The following is a 16,910-nucleotide window of genomic DNA, read 5'->3' on the forward strand; positions in this document are numbered from 1 at the left end:
ATAAAAATTTGCATGCAAATGTACATTTGTATGTTTTAAACACAAAAGCAAATATGCATATGCATATACATACATATATACAATAATATATGGTATATATATAAGGTACGAAAATTTTATTGACCAAATACAAATCAGCAAGTCGCAATTTTTTAAATTTAGAATATTTAGAGTGTTTTCTATGCCATTTGGTTGTTGTTGCTAAATTTCGCACGCCATCAACAAAAGTGCAATAACCAGCAGGTTCAACAGCTGTTGGACGACATTGAAAGTGCACAAACACACAACTCCCATATGTAGTTGAATGTGTATGTATGTATGTATGCGTTTATCGGTTTGGGCGTAGCTGCATATGCATATCCGAATGCTTTTTATATGAGAAAAAAGTAGGCGTCAAGCTAAAAAATAAACGATTATTTATAATAAAAAGTAAGGAAGCGGATAAAAGATGCGCGAGTTGGCAAAATGTCAGCACAAAATAAAAGCTATCTTTTACACAAGTAGATAAGAGACGTTGAATTAAACAGCTCAGTGAGTATACGAGATCATTTTGTAAAAATTCAAGAACATGATAGGCTCTTTATTATACTTTGAAAAGGACTGTACTATCGTATAGGACTATAGCTCCGTTATCATGAGATTACGTGTATCTTTTTGAAGAATTTTTAATAGCTATTCCCCCCTTTGATCTTACATAAATAAATAAAGGATTTAGAATTGATTTTCAGGAATATACATATTTCTTACAACAACAGATTGGTATAATATAATGACTGAGAATTATATGAGAAATCTTATGATAACGATTTAGAGGAAACAAGTAAGAAAGTGCAAAGTTCGGGTGTAACCCAACATTTAAAATTATCGCAATTTTATTAAGAGTACACACAATTTGATGCACATAATCGGAATAAAGTCCACTAAAAAACAAAAATCATTATATATATTATATGGGTACTGGGGGTAATTCCAATTTTTGCCACCAAGTTACATTATATCCAAGATTTTACATTTACTTAGTTTTCATAAGATATCCCACATACTAAACCTATCCAAGCAACTTGTTGCTAGAGTATAAAATATTCTAAATCGAGATGAGATTTTTGTCAAATTAGACAGATATGTATAATGTTTCAAGAAAATATACCATAAATTTACTCACAACATCAATTATATAAAAAATTTATAAACAACATAACCTAATTTAAGGAGTTGAACCAGTCTACAGGAATAACTTTGTATATTTATTTTTGGACTAAGTTGAAATTAATTTAATTTCTCTCTTTCAGGTTTTATTTAACTGGTATTTGAAACTTTATATTAATATTCCCAAACAGAATGACACCTATTGGGCCAATCTTGGAAATCACTTACTTATATCAAGAGGGCCTCTACAGATAACAATGATGCTAGAACTCTTGTTATCTGAAACTAAAAGAAGATTTTAATCTATTTAACGCTTACTAGTAAAAAATATACAAATCAATCAACAATCATCAATATTATTGTATCAATCATATCATATACATCGAAGAAGAAATGCCAATTCAATGAATAATGTTATAAGACAACAATACAGAACAAAGACAGTAGCAAAGTGACAAGGTATTGCTTCCAGGAACTTAATCATGTGAACCGCTCGAACGTGCTATCTTAATACTGTTGAGTATTGATAAAACAAAAAAAAAAAAAAGAAATTGTGAAAATATGCGAGAATTAGTTCAAATAATATGGGGAAGTCCCCTATTAAAAAGAAATATTTGTGTTATCAATTCACTTGAATTTTAGCTCAAATTACATTTATAAAACTCGATATTATGCTGTTTTATAATGCAATGTACTTAGTGAAATATTACATAAAAAACTGTAACAAATGAAATGAATAACTTTTTAAGCAAAATATAGTCATTTTTGGAGGTGTGTATAAATACAAATTTTATAGATATACATATACAGAGGTAGTCAAAATTATTTACACATCGGACGTTTTTTTTTACAAGTTTCACACAAAAAGCTTTCGCTTGTTGTTGTTGTTGTCGCAGGGTAACTAAATGCTATGTTGTTATAAACCTATTATCTATTCTATTCCTGAGCGAATGAAGTCAGTTTGGCTAGAATAGCTAGAAATATGGCGGAGATATACGCAAACGAACTGAAGGCTCGCAGTAGTCAAAAGTATTTACACACAACATGAACATTATTATCCTGTTCTTATTTAATGATAACTATAAAATTTTACTGTTCAGTATAAATTCCTATTCTAAGGCGATAAATTCATAGTTGGTTACATTACCATTGGCATCAATACCAGCCTGCTTTATGGTCCGAATTGATTCAACACAATTGTGCTCTAAATTAAGTTATTTTAGACCAAATGTCGGTAATTTCGGCGTTTTCGGTTATTATATCAATTGTCCTCTGATATTTAACGAAAGACCAAACATTTTGACTAAAGTTTTGGTCAGGGATGTGCGGAGGTCAACTTGATTTGCTTCATTTAAAACTTTTGTAGGTAAAGATCCTTCATGAAATGGAGCATTATCCTGTTGTAAAATATAGTCAATAGTTGGAAAAGGCCGACGGACCACTACAATGGCATGGTCATGTGAATTCTGATTTATCCGGATGATTTAGGGTCTCAAAATTAGTACCAAATTTCCAAAACAAAAGTAAGGAAAATTTCCCCAAAAAATCGTAATGTCACTCCCGACTCTATTTAGCGTCTAAACTGCATTATTCTTCTTTTCACGTGGTAAATGAATAAATCGTTTACTAAAAAGCCCTGGAACTAAAATTCAGCCTTATTTGCATGCGAAAGGCCTTAGGATGCATTTTAAGGCAAATTAAAGACATATCGCTTTTTTGGTCTCGGAAATAAAGCTTTTTTGGTTTCGGAAGTGGTCAACTTTATGCTCAACGTAGGTATTTATGTTACTATTTTTAAATGTCCTTAACAGTGTAGCATCATTAACTGTTCATGCAATATGCTGATTCGATGCTACTGCAATATTAACAGGACTAATTGTGGGATTTTGTATGAATGTTCCTACTAATTCTGCATTCTTTTTGAGTTATCACAGGCTTCCGCCCAGATATCTTTAAATTGCCCTTGTAATATTTCGTGTCCTTCTTTTTAATAACATTATAAACAGTATTCCATCAAATTCTATAAATTTTAGCTAACTCCGAAGCCTAAACCCGAGTCTTAAACTTAGTAACAGTCTCCAATCTAGTTATAATTGATAATTCCTTTGTTTTCGACATTTTATTTACCAATTTTTATATTTTAAGACTGAGTTAGATTGTTATGAATGCAATAGAATCCAATTACTACTCTTGCTTAAACCAAATCCAAGGATAAAGGCTAAATCGCCGTGTGTAAATACTTTTGACTACCTCTGTATATGTACATATAAATGGTAAGCTCAAATAACTATCATAGAGAAAAGAATTGTCGGTTATAAGTAGTTGTTCTTAATGATGTAGTAGCTTAATATACCCTAAATAATTGAGGGGTCGCCGACTTGGCAGACCATGATCTAATGTAGTAACGTATTCAGCAATTCTGTATTTTTTACTTTTACTTTTTTTAATATTGTAAATTTTTAATAGTTACATTACCCGCACAAACAATTTTCTAGAATATGTGTTTAAAACAGTAATCAAGTAATGTAAATTACGTCAATCTACTATATTATAGAGGATCGTGCTTTAATTGAAGTCTCTCATATTTAGACATCTAATGATGACTAATGGCATTCAGAAATGTGAGGAATTTAAAGTGTGGCGAATCAAACAAACAACTGGCATACAACTAATAGACTCGGATAAAGAAATACATATGTATACAAAAATGATCAGTTACGTCATTTGAATAAGGTATTCATTTACTTTTTTGTATTTTATTAAACTGAACAACTTTGTTGTTGCTTTCATAGAATAAAATAGTATATTTTATAATAATCGAGTGTAAGCGTAACGAATTGAATGCGTATTTGATTACACGGTATATGCCTTCGAACTTGTGTAAAGATACAAAACTTAGAGCATATACATAACTCTAACAGATGTCTGACGGAATTTATAATCCTATTAAAATTATTATCTGATAAAATTGTTGATCTAAAAGCTTTAAGCCGACTATGAATGGCACATGCATTTTATGATTATTTTTTTATGGCAGATATACGATTATGGAAAAAATAATTGATGATGATCAACGTTGGTCTTGGGTACACCGATGAGGAATAGCAATCGTACATTAGAAGCTCCAAACATTCAAGATCCCACCCTAAACTCACTATATAAAATATACTCACTAAGAATTTTAAGACCAAAATTGAGCAAAATGCGAAAACTCACTAAAACTAACCTAACACATTATAATGAAAATGCCAACTTGTTCTTAAAAATACACCGAAGAGCAGCACAGTGAAAAAATCAAGTCGGACTGTATGAGCATGCGCGCGATAAGCATGTAACGCAGACTGCGCGTAGACATTGCCAAGCAATCAACAAGGAATTACAAATTAGAATGGCAACACAATAGCTACAAATAAGTGGACAATGAGATAAAAATTCATTTCATCTCGTTAAATGCAAACAATACAATACAAAGTAATGCATACTTGTGATAATGAAAAAAATAACTTTCATGTATGTGAATGCATGGTTCATTTGTGACTGTGGTCATGCTGAATTTGCATTTAACGCCGCCGCCGCTACCATTAAAAATAGCCAAACAATGCAAAACAACAACAACAACAAACACACACACACACAGAAATGTTGATAACAAGCCTATTTATGCATAATGCATTCAAAAATAAAATATTTACGCTTAAAATAACCAACAACACAGCGGGGAAACTGCGAGCATGCATGCATTCCAACAAATTTATGTATGTAAATATAGATGTACATATGTATGTGTATGAGTATGAGTGTGTGTGCGTTAACGCATAAGAGGAAGTAAAGAAAAATCAACTGTCAGACATCCGTTGCATTGTTGTTGAGTTTGCCTTTTTGCAGCTTGTTGATACCAACAACAGCAACAACAACAGCAACTGCAAGACTTACAAGTTATCATTTTAAGATTTGCCACAAAGTGACAGTATGAGTAAGCGCACTCAAAAGGTCCATACTGTATATGTATGTAAGTAAGTATGTGTGTATATAGGTTTGTAGACACACACATATCGCCATCAAGATTATTTGCATTCCAACGATTTGGGTTTTCCCTTTGCCATATCTACAAGACTCAAATAATGGAATAATTGTAAAACGCTGCAATTTGTAAGCCGCCACATATTTTTAATAAATACATACAGTCATGTGAAAAATATTACAGTGAAGTCTTAAAAGTTGGGTTAGGTTAGGTTGGGTTAGCTGCCAAAACTTGAAAACACATTTAAATTCGTAAAAGAAGAAAAGGCAAACATTTTTAAAGAAAAAGTTTAAGAGCCTCTTTTGACCTCTAAAAAAATCAATGCGGGGTTCGAATCAACCAATTTGATGAGATGATGAGCTGAATAAGCACTTCAGACCTGCAGTTTTAGGATCATCTGACCTACTTTCACAACAAGGTCAATGACGCTGTTGTTGTTGTTGTAACAGTTTAAAACGAAAAATTATGGAAAATGCTGATGTTATAATAATCTCTAGCAGAGCAAAAATTGGGATAGGTTATATCAGAAGAAGTAATTGGCGATGAATTGGCTAAAAAATGTGTTGTTGTTGTAATAACAGTATAAAATAGTTTTCAAATAATTTGGCGGAGTTACTGCGACGATTAAAAATATTTTCGAATATAAATTCAGTATCAATAAGGTTATGTAAACCCAACTCAAGCACAATTAGAATTCTTATGAGAGAGCAGCTACCAAAGAGAGAGCAATCTAGGTGGATTAAACAATATAGAAAGGGAAATTAATAATTTTGATAATTTGGGGAATCATAATTCAAAATATCGGATTTAAGATGTTTCCTCATATAAGAGGCCGACGTAAAGCGCTGTATTGCTGAGAGAAATTATTTCAACATCACTGCGAACGACTGGAAGATGACAAGTGGTGTAACAGAAAATGGTACAAAAAGCTATAGGGAAGAGAATCTCAAAAATTGTAAGATTATATGCCGATTGAGATTGAAAAATTGAGGTTTCCTTCAAAAATTGATGTTATTTTGTTCATAAGAGAAAAAACCGAAAATTTCCGAAACTTACAATAAAAATACAAAATGATGCCGAATAATATTAAAACTCTAATTTGTCAAAAGCGGTATTCAAATACTTATTTTCAAAAGTCAATATCGGAAAAATTGCCTGTGGTCTAAATTTATAGCACATTACTGTATACATATACATACATAGGTATATATGTAATTGCCATTCCTTGCCTTTATCTATAAAAACCTTACATTATAGGCAAAAAGCAATATATGAGTGTCTACATACATACACACACAAACAAGAAAGAATCACACATTCATATCAACAAGCTCCCACCGAAAAAGCCGCCTGTCTAGGTTATGTCTGTCTGCCTTTACGTCTATGTATGTATGTGTGTGTGTGTGTGAGCTTGCCTTTTACGACGCTCCCAAACACTATTATACCCGCCGCCATAAAGCTTAAATGGCACAGAGGTCATTGTACAATTCGGCGAAAATTTCGGGAGAGCAATGTGCTGCTGCTGAGTTTAGTACAAAATGAAATGAAAATGAAAGGTTCATTACCTTTTTTCCTTCTTGCTCCCAACTAATAAAAGCGCATAGCAAGTGATATTTGGTGACGTCTGCTGAGGCTGTGTTGCGCCGGCAGCATATGAAAATGTGTTTTTTTTTTTGGTTTTCGTCTTTTCTTTGCTTTTTTGAGGTTAGGTCTCACTAGGATCAAAATAAGTTCAAAGTCCGATTTTTGGGTTCACTTGCTCAGTGTGTGTGCATATAGTATTAGCAATTGTTGTTTACATTGAAGTTTAGAATTTTGTTTTGTTGACGGCTTTTAACACACTTTGAGTGAGTGGATACTATACTTTATTTTTAGTGTCCGTGTACACAAGCGTACGAGAGCGGCTTGCAGTAGAACTGCATATAGCCTATAGTTAAGTGTGGTTCAGAGGTTAATGTACCAAATCGTGTAAATGCTGGTGGATGCTTGCATTGGGTCAACAGCATTACAAATGTTTATTTGAATTCCATCTGTTGTACACTGCCGTGGCGGAGCTTGTTTATTGTTTACATTTGTACAAGAGTCTCTCTCTGTGTGTGTGCGTAATCAATTGCAGACGACTTCATGAGTTGAGTACCAACGGTATTTGGTGAAATGGGGAGCCGAGATTTCGCACCTTCTGGCAGTTATTTATCTAATAAACAAGAGTCGCTGCTGTCAGTTTGTTGGGGTTCAATGTCATTTTAAATAAAAAGCATACAAACCACCAACAACTAAATGTGCTTGTGCGTTAAAAAAAATAACGTAATTGAATGACATTTTTGCCGAAACAGAGTGTAAGCGCACCTGTATTACATAACCAATTGAAAAAGTTTAATGTATTTGTGAATATAAGGCGGTAAGGGGTCTGAAAAGTTCGTAGCATTTGTAGAAGGGGCGCCATTAAATTTGAATGCTTGTTTTTTTTGTTGTTAGACCTAGCATACAAAATACCTGACCTTTGACCTATGTCGGACAATTGAATCTTGAACTATAACATTTTAAATCGTTTCGGTAAGTGAATAAAAATTAAGTTTATAACTTAATGAAACATTATTTTATTATAAAAACAATGCTAATGACGGCAAAAATGGCTAACTGAGTGTTATCCGGGCTCTGTGCCAGGAAATATGAGCACCGTAAAGGATAATTTCCATCTGGCAGGATCTACGTAACCGGAACGCATCCGGTTTATTATTCGCCCTAGAGCTACCAACTCGATAGCATTTCTCCAAATTACCACACAACAACAACAATAACATAAATTCTGCGTATCTCTAAAAGAGGTTGTCATGGATGAAAGCAGAAAAAATCCCAAAAAATTATTATAGATAAACCTAAAATAAAGATGCCCGAGATAGCTGAACAAGTCCTTGAACAAGTTGGGTGTACGAAACCTCTGTGTAAAATGGGTCTCCTGCTGGCTCATTATTATCCTATTTGTTGTCATAAATCAATGAAAATGTTGCCACCGGCTACGAGACATTTTCAAAATTTCTGTACAAAGTGAAAAATGGGCGTGGCGCCATCGACTTATGGACTAGAAACCATATCTCAAGAACTACTCGACGAATTTCAACGAAATTGGGTTCGTATCATTATTTTGGTATCCTTATACAGTGGGGTTTTCGAGAGAAAGGTTTTGCGCAAGATTTATGGTCCTCTAAACATTGGCAACGGCGAATACCGCAGATGGAACGATGAGCTGTACGATTTATACGACGACATTGACATAGTTCAGCGAATAAAAAGACAGTGGCTACGCTGGCTAGGTCATGTTGTACGGATGGAAGAAAACACTCCAGCTCTGAAAGTATTCGATGCAGTACCCGCTGGAGGAAGCCGCGGAAGAGGATGACCTCCACTCCGGTGGAAAGACCAAGTGCAAAGTGACCTGGCTTCACTTGGTGTTTCCAGTTGGCGCCAAAAAGCAAAAAGGAGGAATGAGTGGCGCGCTCTGGTGGATTCGGCTATAATCGCTTAAAGCGGTTCCTACGCCAAATATATATATATACATATATATAGTGGAACTTCCATAACTTGAACTTCTATAACTCGAAGATCTCCATAACTCAAACTTTTGAATTGGCAATAGCGTTTAGAAATCAAATTTCATACAAATTCCCTTCTGTAACTCAAACTCTTGAATTGGCAATAGAAGTGAAATTTCATACAATTTTCCTTCCATAAATCGAACTTATCTACCAGGGCTTAATACGAAATTTTAAATTTTACTATCGAGGCAGAATTATAAAAGGGTCTTTGTATATCGTATGGAGGTGAACATAAAATATGATAGTACACTTATGGATGGCATAAATCATGGTATGGTATACAGACGTCAAGAGCCAAACAATAGCACTCTGCAAGACACAAAATTACAAAACACATGTTTTAACGTATGTGCATAAAAATTAAAAATTTTATTTTTTTTAAGACAATTTCTATACAGTTTGTATAATTAGCAAAATCGGTTCACCTATTTTCCCTATACCACAATTTTGAGGTCCATATGATTCGTTTACTTTACAATCTATAAATGAATCACCAGTGAAGGTATCGGAGCAGAACTTTGTACAAGTACGTCATTTATATAGTAGCATCGTCCTTTTAAAAAATCACCGAAATCGGACCATATATTTTCAAAGCCCCAGATACTGAAAATGTGGACCAAGGTGCTTGTGGCAATTTTTTTTACCAAAAATATAGGTAAATCTCTCAGATATTCTGAAGTATTTCACAGAGAATGGTTTAATTATAATAGTGTGTCTCTGTGCCAAAGATGGACAATATCTGGTCAATACTTCCTCCAGCCCCATATACCTCATATACAAATTTTCAAAGTTCCGGTGGACTTTTTACCGTATATATCGTTTAATATGTGAGATAACTGAGCAAAATAAGTGAACGTATAATCTAGGATGTCATGTAGCTTGGTGACGAAAATTAGTAAAAATGGTCTGGGAAGTACACCTACTTCCATATACAGTGGAACTCGAACTTCTATAAGTCGAACATCTCCATAACTCGAATTTCTATAACTCGAAGTTCTCCATAACTCGAACGCTTAAATTGGTAATAGAAGTCCAATTTCATACAAATTTCCTTCCATAAATCGAACTTTTCGACCAAACAAAATTTTGTTTTTAATTAATTTTGTTAGTATGTGGCTTTTTTATTTAAAATATTTCAATTGAAACTCTTTGGATCTCTCTGACATAATTAATAAAATTTTAGTAGGTAAATACATTTTGGAAGAATAACAGCCGGCTATGTTAGTTACAAAATGAATAAAATATTACAAAAAATTCTTACACAATTTTCGTTAGAAATTATTACATAGGCGAGTTATGTTAAACTGACAGCTCAATAAAAAAAATATTGTAGTAATATTAATAGACAGAATAAAAAAAAAATAAAGTAGAAATTGCAAGCCTTTAAAAAATGCGTAATTTCAATATTAGTAATATTTACTTATACGTACATATGTATGTACACTGGTGGTCACATAATTAAGGACACTCCGTTTTCTTTTAAAATATTGGTTTATTTTATAATTTAAAAGCGACAAATTTTTTAAACTTCAGATACCATATTTATTATCTTCTAAGGTATAGATTTATTGAAAATTTAACGAACAAATTGTTTCCCATCTGAACCAAATAAATTAAACTTGGATTCATCGCTCAACAGTACTTGTTTCCAAAAATCTAAGGGTTTTCCGATATACTCCTTTGCAAATTTAATACGACTCTTTAAGTTTTTGTTTGACACGTGCGGTTTTTTTCTTGCGATTCAAGAAGACGACATCTGATGGTTCGTGTTGATACACCGTTGGTCAGTTGATCCTTTATCTTGCCAAGAATTTGCCTGGAAGTTAAAAAAGGATTCGCCTTGCAAACTCTACAAATTACACGATCGTCCTTTGAAGTAGTTTTTCTGGGCCGTTTTTTTTTTCTTATTTTGTCCTCCGTAATGAATCAAAGCATTGTGAACCATTGATTTTGAGCATAAAAGTTCCTTCGCTACGGCTCTAATGGACATTTTTTCCTTCACGTACTTGTAAATAATCATTTTCCTCAATTCTGGAGTACTACTCTTTTTTCGACCCCTAACAGTTATTTTATTTGATATTGAATATTTAGTTGATATACAAATGATTTATACAACTTACCGCAAGTTTTTATGTTAAAATAATAAAAAATCCAATAAAAAAAATTGGTGTCCTTAATTATGTGACCAAGCACCAGCACACTCAAAATACAATAAATTCATCAAACCGCCGAATTTTAGTAAAAGTGTCAAATTTTGTCACTCAAAAACGTGCTACATTTTTGAGCACAGTTATAATATACCGTTGCAATTTACAGTGGGCCTCTAGGTGAAAATTTAGTGCTAAAAACATTGAACTGAAACGCGTGTTTTACTCAACTTTATTTTGTCCCTAATTATGTGGCCACCAGTGTATATGCAAAAATTTGCTATATATAGTACAAATGCAATGTACATTATAACCGGAAACAATATAATTTTTTCACTAAAGCAAAGCGTGATTATTTATCTCAGGCATACTATGTATATGTATGTATATGTGTATTGTAATGGCGGCGGCTACGAGACTTTTTCAAACAAGGCAATGACCTTTGAAACTTTCTAGTATATATGTATGTATGTATGTAGTATAGATGTATATTTTACCGAATTATGGGAAGCACAAATTCGCAGGTGAGTGTTTTATAGCCAGCACATGCATATTACTACGCCACTACATACATACATACATATTTATACTACGTTGTAGGAAATTGTTGTTGCTGATTTAAATTTTCATTTTTCATATATTTAACATAAAATTAGTTTGCTAGTAGTGCACGTAATATGTGTGTAGTAGTATATACATATGCAATTATGTGTGTATATTAAATTTTCAATTGGCTTTTGATTTTGAAAAAAAACACAAAACATCAAACGCCAATTGAGGCTAAACTGAATGAATGAATGAATTTCACAATTATGTTGCCCATTGCTTTTTACAAAAATCGAGGTAAACAGTCGGGGAAAACTCACTAACACACAAACACAAACACACAAACACACATGTATATGTCTATGTCTTTGTATATGTAATACACAAGTTTGCGCAAAATCACCTCGAACGTCGTTTCACTTTGTGTCTAGAGCTTTCTTTTTCACATTCTTCGGTCTGCTTAGCTTTGTAGGCACTGCACACTTCCGCCTCTTGCGCCGCCGTAACGCCTACCAATTATGCACTAACAAAGTCGGCGTGTAGTTAGCCCCCAAAAAGCAAACCAGTCTTGATTGATTGAATTGGATGTTCAAGAGTTGGAAGTAATTTTTGTTTTACTACTCCTCCTTCTCCTCCTCTGCTACTGCTTCTTTTGCTTCTTGTAGTACTACGTTTACTGCTTTTTGGTGGGGTTAATGTTCATTTACATATATTTTGTTATTGTTATTGTTGTTGTATGTTGTATGTTTATCAAAGTTCAACAATTTCTGTCAAAATTATTTATTTGTACATATTTTTCAACAAATTCCGTGCTAATTTTCAATGCTTATTTCGTTACAAGCTTTTCACGCTTTAGCTTTATTGCATCTTCAACGTCTTATTGTCAACTGCGAAATAATGGAAATGTGTTGTGTTGTGAAGAGTCAAAAGACAAAGTCGCAAACGTAAACGTAAACGAGCAATCGGAATGTCATGAGAGATGGTGGCAAGACGAAATACACACATACATATACACACATACATACGTGCAGCGCGCTTGAGGTTGATGTGCAAAGAGTAGAAGAGCAAAAACAAATGACAAAAAAAAAAAATAAATAAATAGTTTACAACAAAAACAAAAAAAAAAACATTAAAAATACTAGATATCACAAACGGATAGCAGCCATAGAAAAACAACAAAAACAATAACACAAAAATAACAAAAAATACAACAAAAATAACAACAACAAAATAAAAAAACAACAATAACAAAAAATAAAAAGTCAACAACAACAAATTGCAAAAGAAACCGACAAAGCCCAAACACACGAGCGCGTGTAGTCATTGTCGTCGTAGGAAAGTGTCAGCAGAGTCGCTGAGGCGGCGAGGTGGCGCTCGGTCGGTGAACAGGTTATTAAATGTGCGACGTTGTTGTTGTTGTTGTTGAAAAAAAAGCCAGTTCGTGCAAATATTGCACATTTCTTATTTGTAGAAAGGGAAAATGCACACAGCGCACAATGCGCGCCTCAACTTGCAACCCTAACAACAACATACTCAACAAGCCGAGTCGGAGAGTGGGCTAGCGGGCTGACGATGGGAGACAACAGCAAATACCAAATTATGCATTGGATAACGGCAAAGAAGATAGAATTGAACCTTGAACAATGCGAGAGCGTATACGAAGCTAGTGGAATGGCATGGAAAATGAGGTGTGCGCGCGCACATTGTTACGACAAAGACAAAGTAGACAGCAAAAGCAAGAAAACAACGAGAAAATGCAAAAGAAAAAAGCAGAAAACAGAAAACCGAAAAATCTCACAGCTCTTCTGGTGAGCACAGCTGTAGGAATGCGCTGAAGCCTCCACATATGTATATTCCATATAAAATGTAGCGTTTGAGCGCACCTGAGAGGGCGAAGAGAAAGCAAAAGTGTCATGTCTCTGTATTTTATGTTTGTGTGCGTACGTTTGCGCTCGTGTGTGTGTGTGAAAAAACTCATCATCGCACGACAAAGCAAATTGTAAAGTTGTTGAACCGCTGCTGCCCCAACCCCAGTGTCAGAGCCGGCGTGCGCGAGTATGATGCAATGGCTATTATTTCATCCCTTATGCGGGATGCCAACAAACGCATTCACCAGTTGTTAGAGCGCGTGCTTTTTTTACGGCATCCTTTTCCATGTGATGTGATTTTTTTGGCATGCGTCGTTGCATTTTGCAACTGCGAACATACATACATATATACTACATATGTATGTATATGTATTATCTGACGACTTTATGACTTGCGCATACCGAATACCGACACGCATTACGGCATGCTGTGAAAGTGGTTGGGAACAGGCGGAAACGGAAGGCGTGCAGCCATGTTATCAGTACAAGAATTTTTCAATGTGATGCAAGCAGGCACAGTGAGGTGCAATTCTAAGCAGATTCTTATTTTTTTAATTTTGAAATACCAATTGGAGTAGGTTAGTCTTACTTGACCCTTCTATGCACATGTATGGGTATGTTATGTATATGGAAAGTAAAAAAATATACTCAAAATAGAATTAAAATTATTAAAAAGGGCCAAATATTTTGCGCTTTTTAGATGTCGAACAAGAACTAAGCGATCTTGATTCAAACACCGAAAACTACGTTATCACAACAGTCGGGTATACGTAATCGAAATGGAAGCCATTTATTTTATTTTTGGGTTATGTTTATGCCACTGCAACAACGGTAACAAAAATACCGAAATCCAATCTAACTCAATAATTTCTGATCAGTATTTAAGAGCCTTAGTCAAAGGTACCAAAAACTATTGCCTACATGTCGGCGCATTATTATAAATTAGTTGGAAAATAGTCTTAAATTATATCGAAATGATGTATATTTATGCATATAACATATAGGAATGAAAAATTGAGAAAACTCTACATAAAGATTTCGATTCACGTTTGAAATTAAAAAAAACTACGACAAAATCGACTTTTTTTCTGGGTATTGGACCAAACTCAATTTTTCCAAGAAAGAGTGAGTCATAACAAAACAAATTATATTCTCCGCTTTTCGAAGTTAGCCTCCAAAATCGAAATATTTGGATTCGAAATTCGAAAGTAAGGAATTTATAAAAAAAATATTGTTAATTACGGGATATAGCTACTAAAAAAAAAAACAAAATACAGATAAAAATCTAAATTTTCTTCTTAATTCAATGCTTTAAAACTTTTTCGTCAAGCTTATATGACTGGACCTCTTTGTAATTTAATCTAATTTAACTACAGTGGAACTTCTCTAAATCGAATCACGATAATCTACAAAAAAATTTCGAGTTAAAGTCTCCAGTTATAGAATTTTCATTAAATCATATACATTTTCAAAAAGCTGTAAAATATAGATTTATACACACTGTTTTATTTATTTAATTCGCAAAAAGTTTTATGTTCATACGTTAAAACATGTATTCTGTAATTTTGTTTGTTGCAGTTTGCTATTATTGACTATTGAGGTCTATGTCCCATGCCTTTGTTAGATGATTTATGCAATCCATAAGTGTAATATTATATTTTTTGTTTACCTCCGTACAATATAGAGGGACTCTTTTAAAATTTTGCCTCGATAGTAAAATTTTAAATTTTGTATTATGTTCTGACCAAAAAGTTCGATTTATGGAAGGAAATTTGTATGAAAGTTGCACTCTATTGCCAATTCAAGTGTTCGAGTTATGGAGATCTTAGAGTTATGGAAGTGCCACTGTATTTAAATGGATGATAAACCACCTTTTATTACACACATACTGCAAAATTTCATATAAAACATCAATAGATTTCAATTGGATTTTGAAAGTGAGGAAAAATCCTGTTTTCATGGTAAAGGAATATTTATTAAATATTTCTCCATTTTTTCAAATTTTTAAATAAATTTAGAAATAGTTTTTGTTATTATGACAAAAAAAAAACAGTCATGCTACCGAGTTGACAATTAACGGCCAGATATCAAACTGGATCGATTCGACTATGGCATACATTGTGAAAACATTTAATAAAGGAATATATATTTAAGGCTGACTAAAGCAAATTTCTAACATATTTTCGACATTTTAAATTTTCGTTTAAATTCATTGAAAATATACCATTTATCCAATCAAATACTATTTCAATATCCGTTCACATGACAATCGGTTCTACGTAACCGGAACAGACCTGGATTTTTATCCGGCCAAAGATTGTCAAATTGACAGCATTCTTCAAAATTATTTGAGAAATGTTTTATGCCACTGCAACAACAACTATTTCAATGTATAACATTATAAATCACATTACAAATCTCTTAAAATTCCAAATAAATTCCCACACTTGTTAGAGTTAAAATAATTACAGTATCGTAATATCTCCCGTTGTGCATGACACTACACCCATATTTCAAAAATTTAACTTAGCACAAGCACATACACTCAATACAACACACATGACATAGCCTAAATTCGTTGCTATAAGATCATCTTGGTTAATATATTTTTGCCACAAAAATAATGAAGCGTCAAACAAAAGTAGAAAACAAAATATTTATAAGTGCTTATGCATATATTAGTATGCTTAAGCACATGCAAATATTGTATTTAATAATAGGTAAGTATGTGCATATAAGAATACATGCCACACAATATATCCAGCTGCTTGTATTGAGTACATTTATTAGCATATGAAAAGAGCAAATACATACATACATAAAGATATATGCATACAAATAATAAACTTAAAAGCAGTAAAGCAACCGAAACAAGTACACAACAACAACAGTCATAAGTAATAGCAAAAACTTCAAAGATATTCATTTAAGTCTACACTGGGTATTATATCTACATATATGTACGAGTTCGAAGGTGCAAGATGAATGCGTCGATGGCCGCGCTAAAAATAATAGTTATACCCACATTATATGCACAACAACAACAACAACGACAACAACCACCTAGTTTGAATACTGAAATTCCAAGCATTCCAAAGCTGCATATCTCATCGCATTAGCGTTGTGGAGATTTTTTGGTTGAATACGAGTTTTCGCGTCGCCAGTTTGTACTAAAAAGCCGCCACAACCACTTTTCATTCAATAAAATAAACCCAAATTATTGCTCATGCTAGTGTATATATGTATACATAGTATATGCGTTATGGGTGATCATGTGTATATGTGGTATATTATGCTCATGCCCAAGCGAAAAGCGGAAAGTTAAGCGTGTCTCTCCGCCTAGCGTATTGGCGCTCATGTGTCAGTGAACGGCTACGTGGGTTTGGCATACATACATACTACCATATGCATTGGTATGTACGTGAGTATAATGACTAAGATTCGTACGCGACCAGATCCAATAACATCACCGAGAGTATGAGTGGCCAATGTGTGGTTTTCAAAAACTCGCATAAATATGTTTGTGTACCATACTTGTAAAACAATGAGAAGTCGTCAGTCATGTCAATATACATATAGTCGCGCGATT

General features: G+C 33.5%; 1 protein-coding gene across 6 annotated transcripts in view; it reads right to left on the bottom strand.

The window, feature by feature from the left end:
* LOC105215529 (uncharacterized) overlaps window positions 1-16,910 on the bottom strand; it is a 62,807-nt gene that overhangs the window by 43,449 nt on the left and 2,448 nt on the right. For 2 of the 6 annotated variants that reach the window (XM_054232064.1, XM_054232060.1), the window contains exon 1: window positions 11,857-12,535. The exons of the other annotated variants lie outside the window; for them this stretch is intronic. The gene's annotated coding sequence lies outside the window, so the exon portion shown is untranslated. Of the gene's footprint in view, window positions 1-11,856; window positions 12,536-16,910 lie in introns of those variants that run through there. 6 annotated transcript variants of the gene reach the window in all.

This window comes from Zeugodacus cucurbitae, chromosome 5 (assembly GCF_028554725.1).
Source record: "Zeugodacus cucurbitae isolate PBARC_wt_2022May chromosome 5, idZeuCucr1.2, whole genome shotgun sequence".
Lineage (NCBI taxonomy): Eukaryota > Metazoa > Arthropoda > Insecta > Diptera > Tephritidae > Zeugodacus > Zeugodacus cucurbitae.